We start from the raw sequence: 22,168 nt of genomic DNA on the forward strand, positions 1-22,168 counted from the left end.
AATTTTGTCAATTTTCCACCAAATTTCGTACTTTTTGTTTTATTACCTTCACAAAAAGATTCTCTACGATTTCATAAGAAAAAATAACAAATTTTTTTTTTTTTAAATTCTTGGACACTGGTGCGTGACTCCAGATTTGGGCCTTGGACCCTGAAAGGGTTAAAGACCATAACAAGAGAAAGATCACAACAACGGGAACATAACAGAGTGGGTACTGAGAACTTTCAAAACAAGGGAAATAATGCCAATGGTGACACTCTTCAAATTACTAGTGCTCCCTCATTTAGAATATTGCTCAGTGCTGACGGCCCCGTTCAAAGCAGGAGAAATATCAGAGCTGGAATGAATACAAAGATCGTTGAAGGCCCACACTGAGCCTTAAATGCTTTCAAGTCTTGAACATGTACTAATTATAGAGGAGAAAAAGATAAATGATAATATATACCTGGAAAGTACTTGAGGGCCCTGGTCCTAAATCTGCACACTGCTATAATAACATGCTGGAGTGAGAGATATGGGAGGAAGTGCAAATTGAACCCAGTGAGGAGCAGGGGTGCAGTGGGGACAATAAGGGAACACTGTATCAACATTTGGGGTCCCAGATTATTCAACATTTTACCAGAAGATATCAGAAACACAGCTGGAACAAGTGTAGAAGCCTTCAAGAGGAAACTGGACAAGTATCTTCACCAGGCGACAGATCAACCAGGCTGTGATGGATATATGGGGCAGCAGGCCTCCAGCAGCAACAGCCTGGTTGACCAAGCAAGCACCAGACAAGCCTGGCACATGGCCGGGCTCCGATAGTGAAACTCTTGAAACTCTTCAAAGATATATCAAAGGTAAAGGTATATCCATAGGGAATATACAGCGCCTGAAGGAATGGGAGGCATTCAGGTTCAATCCAAAAGGGTGTATGTACAGGTGTCAGTAAAATGTGTTCAAATATGGGGAAGCACATATTACTGACAGGGCCACATGTGTGTGAGCACATATTACTGACAGGGCCACATGTGTGTGAGCACATATTACTGACAGGGCCACATATGTGTGAGCACATATTACTGACAGGTCCAATTCCTTAGATCAAGAACCCCTCCCATGAGGGGAGGTAGTAATACAGATGAATGCACTATTTTATCACATATTTTAATAAGAAGTACAGTATTCTACAGGGTGATAAGGGACTGACTTCATATTATTTACTGATCACTTACTCAAGAAAACATGATTCGACTTTCTTAAGACTGATTGGCATGCTAAAATGTGCCAATCTTATATCACATAACTTGGACGTATGAATGAACATAGATGGAACTGCACATGAAAAGTGTGCAGGCGTAAACAGGTAAGTGTCTAGTAGTATGTAGAAAGACAGTATGTGCAGGCCATCAGCAGATGTGTGGACTGTCTTCAGATATGAAGAAGTTGTCTTGAAGTGTGTAATGGTATCTGCAGGTGTGTAAAGGGAAGTCTGGTCTTAGACCAGGCTGCAAAAGTAATGATTCCTGGAACCATCTACTGGTAGGCCTTGGGTAACCTTCAATGGCTCCAGAAACTTTACTTTCTCTACAACTTGAACCATTGTCCTAGTCATCAGGTTTAGGAATGAAGATGCTGGTGTTACAAGTACAGGTGTTCCTCGACTTACGATGAGGTTATGTTCTGATGAACCCGTCATAAGTTGAAAATATCATAAATCAAATATGAAGTGATATAAATAAGTAAATAAATTACTGTCACTGAATAAGTAAATAAACAAATACTTACTGTAAGTAAATACCAGTATTGAGAAGTAAATAAATAAATACACTAAAAATGTATCAGTGGTACCCCCAGTTTCAACCATAATTCGTTCCAGAAGGCTGTTCAAGTGCCGTTACTGGACAAATTTGTTCCTATAAGGAATAATGTAAATTAGATTAGTACGTTTCAGACCCCCAAAAATAGACTTACAAAAGTACTTACAATAATACACTTACATAATTGTTCAAGTTGGGAGCTGTACGAAACTCAGGGTACCATTGTATCAATAAATGTATAGTACTGTGCAGTACAGAATGTGCATCACTGCTGCACCACTGTAAAGTTGAAACACTATCATAAGTTGAACCACCATAAAGGGTAGAGTGTAGACAGCCTGTACTGTCTGCATAGACAGCCTATGCTGTCTGCCAGCTTAGTTCATATTTTGGGGCATTAAGGTGCTGCCCTCTGGGACTGTCCAGGTCAGTGGGACGCTGGTCCCACACTCTCTCACTCTCTCAGCGGCCTAGCAGCAAGACACAAGTCTTTACTAGCTCTCTCCCTCGTGGGATGGCTTTACCGGGCCATGGGCACAACACACAAGCCTGTGTACCCACCACTACATTGCAAATAAAGTAAGAAGCCTCTGAAGACGTATCATTTACTCCCCATTACCAGCATTACCAAATAATCTCGTTATTTAGAGCATCTATACCATGTACATGTATGTTGTTGATCATCCAGACTGTGGTGCCTACATAGGACTGCATATAGTGAGCATCAACTACCTGACTAATCAACTGGCAATGGGTTACTGTGTATGGTAGGTGTATGAAGGTATGTACACAAAGGTATGGGAATGTATCCATGAGTGACAAGGAAGACTTACCTAGCTGTGCTGATATTGTCTTATGTGCCGCTCCTGCGGCCTGCTAGCTCGGGTCGTCTCTCGGTTCCCGCTGCCAACATCTGCAACAAACACCACACTTAATATTGCTCACTGTGATTGACAAAATGCATAATTTGGTGGAGGAGCAACAAGTTTTCATCCACCAAACACATGAACTCACACAATTCACACAGCTTTACTTTGTAAATACAAGTACTAAACCCTTATGAGTTTAGTACAGCCTCTCCACACTTAGCGACATACTCGTTTACTGACAACTCGGACTCAGACGGGCTCTCTGACCAGTATGCATACCTAAATATGTATACTAGAGCTGATTTCCTCTATTCACTTTATTACAATATACAGTACACTACTGTATTAACACTTAAAAATACACCAAAAATGTTATAAATGGATGACACAAACCCACTACCATTATAGATGTTCCTTCTTTAGCGATAAATTCGTTTACCGACGTAGTCTTTAGAACAGAACTTCATAAGTAAGTGAGGAGAGGCTGTACAGTGGTACCTCGAGATACGAACAACTCAAAACGTGAACAATTATGTAAGTGTATTTATGTAAGTGCTTTTGTAAGTGTATTTTTGGGGGTCTGAAATGGATTAATCTAATTTACATTATTCCTTATGGAAACAAATTCGTTCGGTATCTGCACTCAAACAGCCTTCTGGAACGAATTAAGTTCGTATCCTGAGATACCACTGTACTTGTATTTTAATGATAATAGTACTTATTAATAAGTTACACAACCCAGGTCAATGTGGCTTTAAAACAAGATGTTCTCAACTCTCACATCATAATGATTTGGTGTTGGATGTAATGGAAGACAAGTAAACTTTGACATTATAAGCATGAATTTTGTAAAGACTTCAAAAAGTGAAATCATGGGTTAATAACCTACAAAATGCATGCAAAAGGAAGCTCCATCTGGTAACTTTCCATCCCAGCAAAACAATTAATTTTAGCTGTATTTGATTAACCATGGCCACAAAAATACAATAATTAAAGAAATCTCACATACATAATGAAAATCCTGTATTTTAAACTGATTCCCTTTATTTTTTTAACAATTATAATTTTTAATGAACCCAAGATTGAAATTCATCCCAAAACTGAACTCTTGGCTGTACTGCTGTACAAAACACTTTCATGAGCAGGTATGACCAGTCCCTTAGACCAAGAATTGGTAAAGCTGGTTAAAACGTGGAGTATGTGGTGGAGGTTCCTTACATTGAAGTGTTTGAAGGAAATATAACAAGGACCGGGATGCTTTGACACACACACACACACACACACACACACACACACCAGTGGGTGTGTGAGCTGTGACTCGACCTCTGCAACCACATATAGGTGAGTACGTACACACACACCTACACGTACACACACACATACACACACACACGTACACACACACACACACACACACACACACACACACACACACACACACACACACACACACACACACAGATCGATAGAGAAGAAGAACCATGGGCGGCAGCGCGGACCATTTTAAAGTTAGCCAAACAATGCTGGTGAGTTTGTCTCGTGCTGTAGCCCGGGGGGCAGGGCTTAGGAGGCAGGGGGGCGCTCGACCCCCTCCCCTAAACACTAGCCACAGCGACGATATGAAATATTTTTTTAAATCTCAGTGTAGTAATAAGTGGAGCGAACTAGTCAGAGGTAATGGAGGCAAACATCCCAATGGTAATAAGTCACTTTATCTGACCATTTTGGGTTATCATGGTGGGTAATTTACACTATATATGATAACTGTACTTATGTGTACCTGTCCCTAAATAAATCTACCACAGACAGGTGTAAAAGTGTCATTAAGCCCAAGTCAAAAATTAGTAAAGTTGGTTGACAGAAGTTAAGAGGAGCAGCCACGAACTATGACTCAACCCCTGCAAACACAACGAGATAAACACATACACACACACACACACACACACACACACACACACACACACACACACACACACCACAAAATACAAACAGGTCAAGTGTCTATCGACAAGTTCCTCTGACAACTAGTAATTAACAGTCTTAGAATGGTTGGGGCGTGAATGTTGTGTATGCTGGTACGATGGGGCCTACGACGCTAAAAGGGATTGAATATGGAGAGTGGCACGTTAAGAAAAGGCAGGACCAGGAGCTGACCCTCCACCCCTGCAACCACACCTGACTGCAGTATATAAGCCACTTCTCCAAGCATATTCTCTACTTTTCTCAAGATTGATGGACTCAACACATCGACTCCAGCCTGAGGGACTGACTACCCCAACTCCTCTTCTCCCACCGTTCTTCTCTGTATTGGACTGATGGAGCCAGTGGCTGGCGAAACGTTTCCTAAAGATTCCCAAATATGGCACATGTGTCTCATTCCCCACATACCTTTAACGAATTCTAAGAATCTTTCTGCTTGCCTGGTCAACCAGGCTGTTGCTGCTGCTAGCCTACATATCCATCACACAAGCAAACTTTTTTTTACTGCGTATTGTGAGGTTTTAAAAGAGTCTGGCTGCCGGTGATGCAATATTAATGAGAAGAATTAAATCAAGTACTGACGGGGAGTTTCACCGAACCAACAATAATCATAGATCGGTCGAACAATATCGTATTTTATATCTTGTTCTACTGTCTCGGATCCCTTAGTCAAAAGTGTTAGCAAATCAAGAACACCTGTCTGCAAAACTGTGCTGAGATTCATTGGTAACATTATATCTTTCAATTACTGATTCCATCAACTCTCCCACAATTGATGTTAGGCAGACTGCTTTATAATTCAAAGCCTAGTACCTATACTTAGCTTTGTAAATAGGTAGCACATTTGCCATTGTCCAATTATCCGGTTCGATGCCCGTTGTAGTGATGAGATTAGCTGATAATTTGCTAAGTTCCTGCTTACATTCCTCTATAACCCTGGAAAACAGTTCACTGCCTCCCACTCACCCAGACTTAACAGGCGAAATTATTTACAAATATTATGTTACAGTCCACAGCAGAACTGGAACATACACACACTGCATCAGTAAACGCAGTACTTTATCCACAAGGCCAGACTCCCAAGCACCATGCTTGTGCAAAGTTATTTCATCAAATCCTGCTCTCAACCGAGCCGTCAACACTGAATGATGCCTTAAGCGAGAGAGGACAAGTGATGCGAAAAGTGTCAACATTGACACTATTTCACTTGTTTTGAAAGTTCTCATTATCCACATCGTTATTTTCCTGTTTATTTGCCTTATTGTGTTCCTCGGGAGATCAGCTGATATTATTACGCCCAGATCTCCCACTTGTTCCTTTCCTTCTATTTGGTGATGTTATTACATTTTTGTAAACAGTCTCTCTTGAGTTTTTCATTCTTCCCATATTTAAGTAGTTGAAAAAATATGTAAAAAATTAAATGAATGAAGAAAATGAGTGAGGTAGTGAAGATGAAGTTACACTGTGTGATTATACAAGATAAGTTCTTAAATGTGGTAGCCCACACTCCTCCCCCCACCTTCCCCACCTCCCACAACACACCAAAATGAGACTTCAACCCCAATAAGAAAGTAATAAGGATGGCAGCTGGACAGAACACCACGTGTGAGGAAATTTATCCCTGCTAGTGGTGGTAGTGGTGCTACCGTACTAGTGGTGCTGCCGTGCTAGTGATGCTACCGTACTAGTGGTGCTGCCGTGCTAGTGGTGCTACCGTACTAGTGGTGCTGCCGTGCTAGTGGTGCTACCGTACTAGTGGTGCTGCCGTGCTAGTGGTGCTACCGTACTAGTGGTGCTGCCGTGCTAGTGGTGCTACCGTACTAGTGGTGCTGCCGTGCTAGTGGTGCTACCGTACTAGTGGTGCTGCCGTGCTAGTGGTGCTACCGTGCTAGTGCTGGTAGTGGTGCTACCGTGCTAGTGCTGGTAGTGGTGCTACCGTGCTAGTGCTGGTAGTGGTGCTACCGTGCTAGTGCTGGTGATAGTGGTTGGTGATAGTAGTGGCGGTGGAGGGTGTTGGTGGGCGGTGGAGGTGGTAGTGATGGTGATTAGTGGTGGTGGTGGTGGTGGTCTAGACCATACCTTCCTGCTGACAGTCTGATCAGTAGTCAGTCCCTTCAGGATGAGCGACTGACCACCTCAAATACTATTTCTCCAAGGCTGATGGACTAATTACATCATCTTCATTTCATTACTACACCTGCTGCCTCTGTATTACTGAAGAAGCCTGCTGTGTAGCGAAACGTTTCAACAAGATACCCAACTATACCACATGTGTCTTAATCATCAAGGTTTGTATGTATGTCAGATACAAGAGTGAGAGAATAATGGGGCAAGTACTGTACCTTGAAGAGCAGAGTTTGTCACCAGGTAGCTCTGATTTCACTTTTCTGACTCTTTGACCGTGGGTTCAATCCCGGCCGGGGTATGGTTTTTTCTGACTATTAATCAAACTAAGGTTCGATTTAATAAAATTGAAGATACATAATTTTTTCTAGTTATTCCTCTTGTCGAAGGATTTTGCAGTCTGTATATATTACGTCAGCATTCTGTCTTCTGGTGAATTCAAGACCATGTTGCCATGACCCAGCAATTGTAAGAGGCAGGAGTGACCTGCTTTGAACCTAATTTGCCCTGGGTTGTTAAATTGTTATGGTTCGATGTATTTAGCAATCCTGCTTCTCAACACTCTTATTTTGATGTCTGACGTCAGTGCTATCGGCCTGCAGTTTTTTGTTATTGCTTTACTCACACTTTTGTAGCGAGGAACTAACTGCTTGGCTTTTAGTGACAATGCAATAATTCCTGAGTCTAAACACTGTCTCCACAGGATATTTCAGGTATGAATAACTTTTTTGAGAACATTTTTTGATGAGCATCGACTTGGATAAGTCAGGACCTGAGGTAGAGCGCTTCAACATGTACATCAATGACCTCAGCATCACGTGGTGTCTGGCTTATGTCACAATACTCTCACAACTTGATGCCACATTCATGAAAATCTCATGCGGCTTGTCAATGTTTAATGTATACGTTGGCTCACTGAATAACGAGTTGCATAGAAGAAATAATGAAGAAATATAAACAATCTAAAAGTAATACCGAATAAGAAACATTTTTATGAAATGTAAAGAAATACGGAAGAAACGCAAAATAAATATATACTGGGTCCTTAGCGTTTAGAAGCAAATTAAATACACAGTTTCAAGAGTATATAAGTATATAGTTAGGTAGAGAGGTCAGAATCTAGTAATGCCATCAAGTGTGTGAACCCCGGCAGCACAAATGGGTGGGTACAGCGGCACACATGCTGGGTAAAATAGTGGTGACATGCGGCGGGAAATGAGGCTGGACCCAGTGTCAAAATGCAATAACTAACAGAAACACGTAAACTGGTGCACCACCTGCACCACCCACCAGCTGGCAGACCAGGGGCAGGGGGCGGTTAAAGGGAGACTAGGATAAGCAGGAAGATGATGGGGAGGGGAAAGGAAGCACAGCTTTGGAAGACTTACAAACGACGGGGAAGGGGGAGATGGACCTAGAGAGAGAGAGCATAGAAGACTAGACCAGTGGCATGACTGGAGGTGCAGTAGGTGAGGCAGGGGCAGGAAGACTAGACCAGTGGCATGACTGGAGGTGCAGTAAGTGAGGCAGGGGCAGGAAGACTAGACCAGTGGCATGACTGGAGGTGCAGTAAGTGAGGCAGGGGCAGGAAGACTAGACCAGTGGAATGACTGGAGGTGAGGCAGGGGCAGGAAGACTAGACCAGTGGCATGACTGGAGGTGCAGTGAGGCAGGGGCAGGAAGACTAGACCAGTGGAATGACTGGGGGTGAGGCAGGGGCAGGAAGACTAGACCAGTGGAATGACTGGGGGTGAGGCAGGGGCAGGAAGACTAGACCAGTGGCATGACTGGAGGTGCAGTAAGTGAGGCAGGGGAAGGAAGACTAGGCCAGTGGCATGACTGGAGGTGCAGTAAGTGAGGCAGGGGCAGGAAGACTAGACCAGTGGAATGACTGGAGGTGAGGCAGGGGCAGGAAGACTAGACCAGTGGCATGACTGGAGGTGCAGTGAGGCAGGGGCAGGAAGACTAGACCAGTGGAATGACTGGAGGCGAGGCAGGAAGACTAGACCAGTGGAATGACTGGAGGTGAGGCATGGGCAGGAACACTTAATGTTATTAATCCAGGCTTATTTCTCTTCAAGTCCTCCTCCAAGATACAACCCACAATCCATACCCCCGGCCGGGATTGAACCCGCGGTCATAGAGTCTCAAAACTCCAGCCCGTCGCGGGTTCAATCCCGGCCGGGGGTATGGTTTGTTTGCAATCGTGTCATTACGATTTCTTGAGTCATGTACAACCCACAATACTCAACTATCTATATACTGACTGCTAGGTGAACAGGGACAGCATGTGTAAGGAGAACAAAATCCAGTTACTGTTCTCTAGACACTAAAATTCTACCGTACACTAACAGCCTCTTGAAGGCAGGCGACACTGCCGATCTTTAAGACAGGCGACACTGCCGATCTTTAAGACAGGCGACACTGCCGATCTGTCGAACTTTCACTATCCGTATAAATGCAGTCAAGCAACTAAATTACTGGAAGTGTCCCAAGTCCCTTAAGTGGCCAAGACTTTTTAATATTATAAACTGGTATAAATATAAAGGGAATTACCGAGAGGACCCCTAGATGTCTTCCTCAATATAGTTCCTGATTAGCCGGGCTGCAGTAGTAACGTTAAACTGCATGTTGATAAATTAGACATATGTGCAACACTTGGGTATCATTATTGTGGAAACGGTTCGGTCCCTCATCCTGGAGTCGATGTGATCAGTCCATCAATCAAGATGGACGGACTGATTACACTGACTGCAGACTAAGGGATTTATTCCTTTAAACTCCTGATAATCACCATTCTTCTTTTTATTGGACTGATAAAGTCACTGTGACGAAACATATCCACAATAAAGATACCCCAGTGTTGTACATATGTCTAGTTTATCAACCTGTCAGTTCTCTAAGCCATTTATCTACAACAGCCTGACTCATCATGCCATCACCTGAGTGGTTTAGTCAGACTCCTGACCAAGGTCCCCGGCCCATCAAGATGTAATTACATAGTTACATAACGTAACAAAAGCAACAATCTCCAGTGGTGTGGAAAACTATGAACAATTAGGCATCACTCTGGTTGAACTCCTCTACTCCAAAACGGTCAGGAAGGTAACCTTTGCTCTCCGGCGAAGAGAGGATGAATGCGGTGGTATTTAATACTTTACCATCAAAGAGTTTACCAAAAGACGAATAATACAGTGTGGGAAGGTCAGCCGGCAGGCAGCTGCCACCACAAGCTTACCTCTTACATTTCAATGTGATACCAACCTTCAAGCATAAGACAGACACCACCACTGAACTACACACCAGTATCTTGACGTTCACAATAGACAAACTTGTGGAGAAGATAGTTACAAAGTGTGTGTTGGAACACTTGAAGAAGATCAACTTCAGAGAAAACCAGCAAGGTTTCCTGCACGGGAAGTCCTGTCTTACCAACCTGCTGCGGTTCTATTAAAAAGACTCACAGAAATGAAGCAAGAGAGACAAGGATGGATGGTGTGAAGATTCTTAAGATTGTAAGATTACGTTTAACAGTGTCCAACAGGAGCTGATGTAGGAGGGATGACAACACACTCATGCTAAAGAGTACCTAACGACCTTTGTATAGACAGGTACAATGTGTTTGAAAATATTCCGAAACGATGAAAAAAATATAAGTGTGTAACCTCGTAAGGAGAAATTTCAAGTGTGTAGATTTGGAGCCGGTCCCTTTAATATTTTCAATAAATTATATATCTTTCTCGCCTTCACTCCAGGAAGCACAATCTGAGGGATCTAAGACAATATCAGTAATTTAGGTGTTTAAATTTATGCAGGAAGTAAGATGTCCCTGCCTCGAGACCAGACAGAGATGTACCTTCAGTAAATGAAGAATTAGACATGTGCAACATCTGCAACATCATTCCAAACCATGAAGCTGAACTCTTCTCCAGGCTGAGAGACTGACCACCTCAAAAACTTTACTCGAAGACTGATGGACTGATTACATCTTTATTTCACTACTACAGCTGCTGCCTCTGTAGCTGATTGAAGAAGCCTACTGTGTAGGCGAAATATTTCATCACTAAAGATACCCAACTGTTGCACATGTCTTAATCCTCAACTTGTAGGAATTTTATACCATTTTCAACAACATTTGAGTGTCTGTACTGGCGAAACGTCTACAATAAAGATACTCAGATGTTGCACATGTGTCTAATGCTTCATCTTGTCGGTATTGTATAACCCACATGTACACCTTCAATGAATGTTTGAGTATAGAGCAAGAATCATGTCAGCATACACAGTATCAGCAAAGAGGTCTCACGTGATCAAATGCCTTCAGAACTTAAAATGGTTCAAAGATTCCCAATAAAAGTAGTCCGTGGGTTAAGACGAATGCAATAAAAACAAAAGAAACCAAACATGCGGCCCCAGGAGTACATAGTTAGGACGTCAAAAATACTCAAGGAACGAGACTCGGGGAAAGGCTGTGGAAGAAGCTCACTCAGGATGTGAAAAAAAGAAACTTATTAAAGGACATTTACTAAAGGAAACGTTTTGCCACGAGTGGCGAAACGTTTCCTTTCCTCTGTCATACCTACTCTTAAAGCTGCGAGTACAAAGTGCTTCCATTACCCCATCTAACTCATTTCATTCTGAAATAAGTGGTGGGTGTAAGTGTGGAGGAAGTGGTGGTGAGTGTAAGTGAGTGAGTGTAAGTGAGTGAGTGTGGTTCTTATTATTGTTTGGTGGTGGGATAATACGTTGTGCAGGCCCAGAAATAAGGGCAATATCCCTTAAACTTGGGGCATAACTTTACCCAAACTTACCTCGTAACTTGCCCAAGGAATCGAGCGACCGCCGCCTCCTCCTCCTCCTCTCCCCCTCCCCCCATCATCCCACTCTACTCTTGCTGCTGTTGCTGCTGCTGCTGCTGCTGCTGCTGCTGCTGTTGTTGCTGCTGTTGCTGTTTATATTGATGCTGCTTCTGTTATTGACGCTGTTGTTAACGCAGCTGTTGTTGGTAATGCTCCTGGTGCTGCTTCTGCTGCTGTTGTATTGCTACTTCTGCTTCTGGTGCTACTGGTCAGCCCACTGCTGCCTTTCGTCTACCCACTGCTGCTACTACTGCTTAGAAGAGTTTCACAGTGGTACTCTGCACTGTCTGCCTCGCTCTCGTTCTTGAAGAAGCAATTTCAGTGTGCAGGTTTGTAATGAGATTCTAGTGTTTTGCTGGTGTAAATTATATATCTTTCTCGCCTGCCTTCCACGAGTAAAATCTGAGGGCTTTTAGTTCTATATTATTTATGCGTTAGAATTCAGTCAGTTTAAGTGACTGAATTTATAGGGGCAGTGAAAGTTCTCCGTAGCTTGGAAAATCACCTGTCTTAAATGTGTGTTTCTGTAGAGCAACAGCTCTGCATAAAATACAAAAGCTTTCAAAGATTTGATCATTATCTGTGGATATGCTGCTTAAAATGGTATTGTTATCCCGACCTTCCTTAACCTTGATAGCAATACACTTGTAAATTTAAGATCTGGCTGCCCCTAGATCCGCTGACATCATCGTTCTTCACTGAATGGTTTGATTGCAGTGTGTTCCAAAGTGCATTTATCATCATGCTTTATTACTCTTACACCTATCATCTTCGTAAGAATAGATATGCTCCCTATATTAATGCTTGCTGTTTATAGTATGCGCCTCCTTCACAGATACTCTATATACCAAAGACGACAGCCTTTCTTGTGTTTTGTTGTTGTTTGCTTGGTGTCTAATTTCTTCAGGGTCCTTTTCAATTTCCCTACAGTCCTTATTGCTTGTCTCTTCCTCACCCTCCACGTGTAAGTCCTTTTGAGGCCTAGTTCCTAGGCTACTTGTGTATCTATATGTTCTTGCGTTACCATCCACAGGATGGATATGGGGTACACAACAGTAGCTTCGGCGGCAAAATAAAAACTCAATCCTCTTGGCGTCTTGATTCCTCCATGAAAACTTGCAACAATCTGTTCATTACGTACTTCTTGTTATCATTTATTTATATCACCCCCATCCTTAAGTCGTATTACCTGGTCCTTTACGGTTATCTTCCGTATTATTTGGATGTGCTTCACCTTTGCTTGTTACGGCATTCACTGTTATTTTGTAACTGCCACTTTTGGTGTGGGTGTAGAACTAATGGTGGCAAAGTGGAGCAGGAAGAGTCTTCACCAGCAGTAGTTAAAGTGGCATCACAGCGGGCAAGTGGAACAGGAAGAGGCTCCACCAGCAGAAACACTTGAAGTGACTTGAGTCGTGTCACCTCGTGTAACTAGACATTAATCTTGACATGACAAAACGATGGTGACAGCTAGGTAGTGTTTGACAACGAGCTCAACAGCCCCTGACACTCGAGCTGAGTAATGCTTGTGAGTGAGTTATGTGGCGTTTAAGTGGTATGTAGGCAATGCTTGCAGGCACTTGAGCAAATACCATAGATAAATGCTCTGCTTCAACTAACACACGACTCTTTAAAAAGCCACTGTTACACTGTTAAGAGCTAGTTAGGTAGCCAAGCCTGGGAAACTAGCTAGCTGGTAGGGACGAAATAGCGAGAGGTGACTCAGCTGTAGGGTCGTGTGCGCCTTTTTTCCTTGGCGCCTAAAATATGGCGCGCGAGGCTGGTGCTGCAGCAGTCATCGGGCGCGTCTGGCTCCGGCTTTCCCCACCAACCCCTCCAACCTACCACTATCCCCTCCATCATGACAAACCCCCCTCCAATCCCCCCGACCAAGGCGACACTCCATCTCTTCCTCCACCCCACTAACCCCCTCCATCGGTCACAATCTGTCTCATTACTCCTCGCCCAAGCCAGGGTCGCCGCCACCGGCTCGAACATACACAAAGGAATCCCCGAGATGGGAGAGGAAAAAATTGTTGATTCATTCTTGTCTCGGGGACATTAAACAAGCTGTGTGTCCGATTTGCCGCCCCCGGCTAGAGCTTTGGTTTGCTCCAGCCAACACCCGACTGGTTCAGCAATACTACTAATTGATACTCACTCTTAACAAACACCTTCTGTAGAACGAACGGTAAAAAATTGTTTTACTGAAATATTAATAAAAGTGATGGTCGTAGCATCGATGGTGAGATGTATAAATAACAAAAGTTACAATAACATCTTAACAGTTACAATACCAGTGGTAACAGCAGTAACATTAACTGGTAACAGTAACAACATTAACAGACAACAGTAATAACATTAGCAAGTAACAGTAATAATATTAACAGGTAACACTAACATGAACTGGTAACAGTAACAGCATTAACAGGTAACAGTAACTAAGTGGTAACAGTAACAACATTAACAGGTAACAGTAACTAAGTGGTAACAGTAACATTAACAGGTAACAGTAACTAAGTGGTAACAGTAACAACATTAACAGGTAACAGTAACTAAGTGGTAACAATAACATTAACAGGTAACAGTAACTAAGCGGTAACAGTAACAACATTAACAGGTAACAGTAACTAAGTGGTAACAGTAACAACATTAACAGGTAACAGTAAGTGGTAACAGTAACAACATTAACAGGTAACAGTAACAACAATGACTGGATCTTGACCAGGCGTCCTGTTTAACAACCTGGTGTACCTATCTGGAGTCTACCTGGAGGGTATTCCTGGGATCAACACCTCCGCGGCCCGGTCCACGACCAGGCTTCCCGGTGGATCAGGACCTGATCAACCAGGCTGCTACTGTTGGCCGCACGTAGTCCAACGTACGAACTACAGCCCGGCTGATCCGACACTGACTTTAAGTATCTGTCCAGCTCCCTCTTGAAGGCAGCCAGGGGCCTATTGGTAATTTCCCTTATGCATGGTGGAAGGCTGTTGAACAGTCTTGGGCCCCGGACACTTGGTGTTTTCTCTTAGTGTACCAATGGCGCCCTTACTTTTCATTGGGGTATTTTGCACCGCCTGCCCGGTCCTTTACTTTCGTAGGGAGTAATTTCTGTGTGCAGATTTGGGATCATTCCTTCTAGGATTTTCCAAGTGTAGATTATGATATATCTCACTCGCCTGCGTTCCATCGAGTACAAGTGCTTCCAAGCGTTTCCAGACAATTTCAGTGACACACCGGTATACAGTTGGTATAGCGGTGTGCAGTTGACGGGCAGGAAGTATACCTATCTTATGAACTCAACTTTTTCATGAATAATAAAACACACACACACATTTACACTGCGCCAAGGTGGTTAGGTTACTTACCTTTAAAAACCCCAACCTCCCCACCACCCTCCCGACCCTTTCCCATATTTCCATCCTTGCCTATCCTTCTTCCTTCCCCATCTTACCAAAGCTCTGGTCAGAACCTCGCATCACTAGATTGGCATCTCTTGCTGTGAACGTTCTCATTATTCATCCTATCATTTTTTTTGCAGCTGTGATCGAGGCACTGTTGTGATCCTTGAAAATGAGATCCTCAGACATTACCACTCCCAGGTCCCTCACATTATTTTTCCGGTCTATTGTATGATCAGTTAGTAGTTTACTCATTTCTAGTTATTATCTCCTCCAGTTTTCCATAACGGAGTAGTTTGATTTTGTCAGTACAGGTGTCTAACATAGGCACCACAGCCCAGATATTTTGTCAGTACAGGTGTCTAACATAGGCACCACAGCCCAGATATTTTGTCAGTACAGGTGTCTAACATAGGCACCACAGCCCAGATATTTTGTCAGTACAGGTGTCTAACATAGGCACCACAGCCCAGATATTTTGTCAGTACAGGTGTCTAACATAGGCACCACAGCCCAGATAATCAGGACATCACTGGAAGAAACTTTTCAAGTTCTTGAAAACAAGGAAGGTGTTGAGAAGTCTCGGTTCTTTCCATGACATAAATACAATAAATATCACAAGAAAACGGCGTGTGAGAGTAGTTGAACAGCTGACCAGTCACATGACTGCCAACTCAAACACATTATGATGCAACTTTCTCACCTTTGCTTTGCAGGGAATATATCATGAGGGTCTCAGCCTTGTCAAAAACATTATTACCTTGAAGTGATACAGCACCAAACATTTTCTGCGCCCAACCTATCACAAAACATCATACACAGATTTTTCACATTTAAATAACCATAATTTTTAAAGGGGTGGAGAGGTAAGACAGCGGAAGGCATCGGTCAGATGACCAAAACCTCCAACTGTGGGTCATCATATAACTAAGACCATCGTTAAGAAACACTTGTCCTGTGTCCTGACAAACCTTACCTAACCTATTCTTATTTATAATAAACAACTGATACAACTAGATTTACTGTGTTAATTTCGGTTTTAGAAGGCAAAACTAGACTTAAATACGGCCACGATTTTCTAGACGATTCGGAAGTTTTCAATATTGTTTAAAAATCACACCACCGATTAAGTGAAATTTTTTATACAATTTAAGCCTGGTTAACCTGGATAGCACGACCAGAGGAGCCTGGCCCATGGCCGGGCTCCGAGAGTGGTAAGACTCTCGAAACTCATCAAAGGTAAAGGTAAGCAAAATACAAAACTGTTTTTTTTATTATGTAACCTGAGTTGACAGACGGAGAGGAAAGTGTCGGTACAGACCTTGTCAATAGTAGTGATCCTGGTCATGGACCGGGGCGAGGGGGCGTTGACCCCCGCAACACCCTCCAGGTATACTCTATATTGTGACACTCATACACTGAATAATGTAAGTCATTTACAATAAGCGAGGCCTCCTGAGCTCACTGCCTACTGTCATGGCCTCCTGAGCTCACTGCCTACTGTCATGGTCTCCTGAGCTCACTGCCTACTGTCATGGCCTCCTGAGCTCACTGCCTACTGTCATGGCCTCCTGAGCTCACTGCCTACTGTCATGGCCTCCTGAGCTCACTGCCTACTGTCATGGCCTCCTGAGCTCACTGCCTACTGTCATGGCCTCCTGAGCTCACTGCCTACTGTCATGGTCTCCTGAGCTCACTGCCTACTGTCATGGTCTCCTGAGCTCACTGCCTACTGCCATGGTCTCCTGAGCTCACTGCCTACTGCCATGGTCTCCTGAGCTCACTGCCTACTGTCATGGTCTCCTGAGCTCACTGCCTACTGTCATGGTCTCCTGAGCTCACTGCCTACTGTCATGGCCTCCTGAGCTCACTGCCTGTCATGGTCTCCTGAGCTCACTGGCTACTGTCATGGTCTCCTGAGCTCACTGGCTACTGTCATGGCCTCCTGAGCTCACTGCCTACTGTCATGGTCTCCTGAGCTCACTGCCTACTGCCATGGCCTCCTGAGCTCACTGCCTACTGTCATGGCCTCCTGAGCTCACTGCCTACTGTCATGGCCTCCTGAGCTCACTGCCTACTGTCATGGCCTCCTGAGCTCACTGCCTACTGTCATGGCCTCCTGAGCTCACTGCCTACTGTCATGGCCTCCTGAGCTCACTGCCTACTGTCATGGCCTCCTGAGCTCACTGCCTACTGTCATGGCCTCCTGAGCTCACTGCCTACTGTCATGGCCTCCTGAGCTCACTGCCTACTGTCATGGCCTCCTGAGCTCACTGCCTACTGTCATGGCCTCCTGAGCTCACTGCCTACTGTCATGGCCTCCTGAGCTCACTGCCTACTGTCATGGTCTCCTGAGCTCACTGCCTACTGTCATGGCCTCCTGAGCTCACTGCCTACTGTCATGGTCTCCTGAGCTCACTGCCTACTGTCATGGCCTCCTGAGCTCACTGCCTACTGTCATGGTCTCCTACGCTCACTGGCTACTGTCATGGTCTCCTACGCTCACTGGCTACTGTCATGGTCTCCTACGCTCACTGGCTACTGTCATGGTCTCCTACGTTCACTGGCTACTGTCATGGTCTCCTGCGTTCACTGGCTACTGTCATGGTCTCCTACGCTCACTGGCTACTGTCATGGTCTCCTACGTTCACTGGCTACTGTCATGGTCTCCTACGTTCACTGGCTACTGTCATGGTCTCCTACGCTCACTGGCTACTGTCATGGTCTCCTACGCTCACTGGCTACTGTCATGGTCTCCTGCGTTCACTGCCTACTGTCATGGTCTCCTGAGCTCACTGCCTACTGTCATGGCCTCCTGAGCTCACTGGCTATTGTCATGGCCTCCTGAGCTCACTGCCTACTGTCATGGCCTCCTGAGCTCACTGCCTACTGTCATGGCCTCCTGAGCTCACTGCCTACTGTCATGGCCTCCTGAGCTCACTGCCTACTGTCATGGTCTCCTTAGCTCACTGCCTACTGTCATGGTCTCCTGAGCTCACTGCCTACTGCCATGGTCTCCTGAGCTCACTGCCTACTGCCATGGTCTCCTGAGCTCACTGCCTACTGTCATGGTCTCCTGAGCTCACTGCCTACTGTCATGGTCTCCTGAGCTCACTGCCTACTGTCATGGCCTCCTGAGCTCACTGCCTGTCATGGTCTCCTGAGCTCACTGCCTACTGTCATGGCCTCCTGAGCTCACTGGCTACTGTCATGGCCTCCTGAGCTCACTGCCTACTGTCATGGTCTCCTGAGCTCACTGCCTACTGTCATGGCCTCCTGAGCTCACTGCCTACTGTCATGGCCTCCTGAGCTCACTGCCTACTGTCATGGCCTCCTGAGCTCACTGCCTACTGTCATGGCCTCCTGAGCTCACTGCCTACTGTCATGGCCTCCTGAGCTCACTGCCTACTGTCATGGCCTCCTGAGCTCACTGCCTACTGTCATGGCCTCCTGAGCTCACTGCCTACTGTCATGGCCTCCTGAGCTCACTGCCTACTGTCATGGCCTCCTGAGCTCACTGCCTACTGTCATGGCCTCCTGAGCTCACTGCCTACTGTCATGGTCTCCTGAGCTCACTGCCTACTGTCATGGCCTCCTGAGCTCACTGCCTACTGTCATGGTCTCCTGAGCTCACTGCCTACTGTCATGGCCTCCTGAGCTCACTGCCTACTGTCATGGTCTCCTACGCTCACTGGCTACTGTCATGGTCTCCTACGCTCACTGGCTACTGTCATGGTCTCCTACGCTCACTGGCTACTGTCATGGTCTCCTACGTTCACTGGCTACTGTCATGGTCTCCTGCGTTCACTGGCTACTGTCATGGTCTCCTACGCTCACTGGCTACTGTCATGGTCTCCTACGTTCACTGGCTACTGTCATGGTCTCCTACGTTCACTGGCTACTGTCATGGTCTCCTACGCTCACTGGCTACTGTCATGGTCTCCTACGCTCACTGGCTACTGTCATGGTCTCCTGCGTTCACTGGCTACTGTCATGGTCTCCTGCGTTCACTGGCTACTGTCATGGTCTCCTACGCTCACTGGCTATTGTCATGGTCTCCTACGCTCACTGGCTACTGTCATGGTCTCCTACGTTCACTGGCTACTGTCATGGTCTCCTACGCTCACTGGCTACTGTCATGGTCTCCTACGTTCACTGGCTACTGTCATGGTCTCCTACGTTCACTGGCTACTGTCATGGTCTCCTACGCTCACTGGCTACTGTCATGGTCTCCTACGTTCACTGGCTACTGTCATGGTCTCCTACGCTCACTGGCTACTGTCATGGTCTCCTACGCTCACTGGCTACTGTCATGGTCTCCTACGTTCACTGGCTACTGTCATGGTCTCCTACGCTCACTGGCTACTGTCATGGTCTCCTACGTTCACTGGCTACTGTCATGGTCTCCTACGCTCACTGGCTACTGTCATGGTCTCCTACGCTCACTGGCTACTGTCATGGTCTCCTACGTTCACTGGCTACTGTTATGGTCTCCTGCGTTCACTGGCTACTGTCATGGTCTCCTACGCTCACTGGCTACTGTCATGGTCTCCTACGTTCACTGGCTACTGTCATGGTCTCCTACGCTCACTGGCTACTGTCATGGTCTCCTACGTTCACTGGCTACTGTCATGGTCTCCTGCGTTCACTGGCTACTGTCATGGTCTCCTACGCTCACTGGCTACTGTCATGGTCTCCTACGTTCACTGGCTACTGTCATGGTCTCCTGCGTTCACTGGCTACTGTCATGGTCTCCTACGCTCACTGGCTACTGTCATGGTCTCCTACGTTCACTGGCTACTGTCATGGTCTCCTACGCTCACTGGCTACTGTCATGGTCTCTTACGCTCACTGGCTACTGTCATGGTCTCCTACGCTCACTGGCTACTGTCATGGTCTCCTACGCTCACTAAACCGCCAGTGTCTCCACTACAAAAACATTTTTATATAAATCTCTGGTCGTGTTATATATTGATTTAAAAAATGCGTAATTAACGCTTATTTAAAATATTTGTGTTGCTAGCGCCTTTATAGTTTAGTTAACTTTAATTACCTGCTTTATAATGATGTTTGAGACATAATAAATAAAGCTTATTACTAGGTAACCCATGATAGGTGTTATTGTTATTAACGTATAATTCATAAAGTTAAACTGACCTGTATTATATTACTTAAACTGTGTTTACCATCTGTCTAAATAAGAACCATAAAACGAGGGGTTGGAACTGTCAGAATATTGGGTGGGCAGTAGTGTCTAACTGACCAGGTCTTCATCCCCCCCCACAGGCTTGGTCTGGGAGCGAGCCACGGGGGCGCTGACCCCCGGGAAAGATGCTACAGTGTCCTTCACACAGATTGATCTAGCAAGGTAACTACCCCCTGCCCCTTTCTACCTGCCGCTCCTACTCCACCTTCACCCCTCCCCCACCAACACCACAAGTGCTTCCTGAGCCTCAATGTTAAAAATTAGCATGTTCCTCTGTCAGAACCAAGCTTCCTATCACTCTCCCACGCTGTGCGTCATCTTCCCACCACTCTCTCTCTACCATCCCATTCTCCACTTTTCTCACACCAGCCTTACCCATTTTCTGAACGCCCCTATCCTCTCTCTCTCTCTCTCTCTCTCCCTCCCTCTCTCTCTCTCTCTCCTCCAGACCCGTACATTATATAAGACAGCCTGGGTCTGGGAGAACAACAGACAGCCTGGGTCTGGGAGAACACCAGACAGCCTGAGTCTAGGAGAACACCAGACAGCCTGAGTCTAGGAGAACACCAGACAGCCTGAGTCTAGGAGAACGCCAGACAGCCTGGGTCTGGGAGAACAACAGACAGCCTGGGTCTGGGAGAACACCAGACAGCCTGGGTCTGGGAGAACACCAGACAGCCTGGGTCTGGGAGAACACCAGACAGCCTGAGTCTAGGAGAACGCCAGACAGCCTGGGTCTGGGAGAACAACAGACAGCCTGGGTCTGGGAGAACACCAGACAGCCTGGGTCTGGGAGAACACCAGACAGCCTGGGTCTGGGAGAACACCAGACAGCCTGAGTCTAGGAGAACGCCAGACAGCCTGGGTCTGGGAGAACAACAGACAGCCTGGGTCTGGGAGAACACCAGACAGCCTGGGTCTGGGAGAACACCAGACAGCCTGGGTCTGGGAGAACAACAGACAGCCTGGGTCTGGGAGAACACACCAGACAGCCTGAGTCTAGGAGAACACCAGACAGCCTGGGTCTGGGAGAACAACAGACAGCCTGGGTCTAGGAGAACAACAGACAGCCTGGGTCTGGGAGAATAACAGACAGCCTGGGTCTGGGAGAACAACAGACAGCCTGGGTCTGGGAGAACAACAGACAGCCTGGGTCTGGGAGAACAACAGACAGCCTGGGTCTGGGAGAACAACAGACAGCCTGGGTCTGGGAGAACACCAGACAGCCTGGGTCTGGGGGAACACCAGACAGCCTGAGTCTAGGAGAACGCCAGACAGCCTGGGTCTGGGAGAACAACAGACAGCCTGGGTCTGGGAGAACACCAGACAGCCTGGGTCTGGGAGAACACCAGACAGCCTGGGTCTGGGAGAACAACAGACAGCCTGGGTCTGGGAGAACACACCAGACAGCCTGAGTCTGGGAGAACACCAGACAGCCTGGGTCTGGGAGAACAACAGACAGCCTGGGTCTAGGAGAACAACAGACAGCCTGGGTCTAGGAGAACAACAGACAGCCTGGGTCTGGGAGAATAACAGACAGCCTGGGTCTGGGACAACAACAGACAGCCTGGGTCTGGGAGAACAACAGACAGCCTGGGTCTGGGAGAACAACAGACAGCCTGGGTCTGGGAGAACACCAGACAGCTTGAGTCCGGGAGAACAACAGACAGCCTGGGTCTGGGAGAACAACAGACAGCCTGGGTTTAGGAGAACAACAGACAGCCTGGGTCTGGGAGAACAACAGACAGCCTGGGTCTGGGAGAACACCAGACAGCCTGCGTCTGGGAGAACACCAGACAGCCTGGGTCTGGGAGAACACCAGACAGCCTGGGTCTGGGAGAACAACAGACAGCCTGGGTCTGGGAGAACAACAGACAGCCTGGGTCTGGGAGAACACCAGACAGCCTGCGTCTGGGAGAACACC

At 46.0% G+C, this 22,168-nt stretch overlaps 1 protein-coding gene across 5 annotated transcripts in view; it reads right to left on the reverse strand.

Moving 5' to 3' along the window:
* LOC128697830 (collagen alpha-1(I) chain) overlaps window positions 1-22,168 on the reverse strand; it is a 596,471-nt gene that overhangs the window by 22,569 nt on the left and 551,734 nt on the right. For all 5 annotated transcript variants that reach the window (XM_053789760.2, XM_053789762.2, XM_053789761.2 and 2 more), the window contains one exon: window positions 2,636-2,715. The gene's annotated coding sequence lies outside the window, so the exon portion shown is untranslated. The remainder of the gene's footprint in view (window positions 1-2,635; window positions 2,716-22,168) is intronic.

This window comes from Cherax quadricarinatus, chromosome 68 (genome assembly GCF_038502225.1).
Source record: "Cherax quadricarinatus isolate ZL_2023a chromosome 68, ASM3850222v1, whole genome shotgun sequence".
Classification (NCBI taxonomy): domain Eukaryota; kingdom Metazoa; phylum Arthropoda; class Malacostraca; order Decapoda; family Parastacidae; genus Cherax; species Cherax quadricarinatus.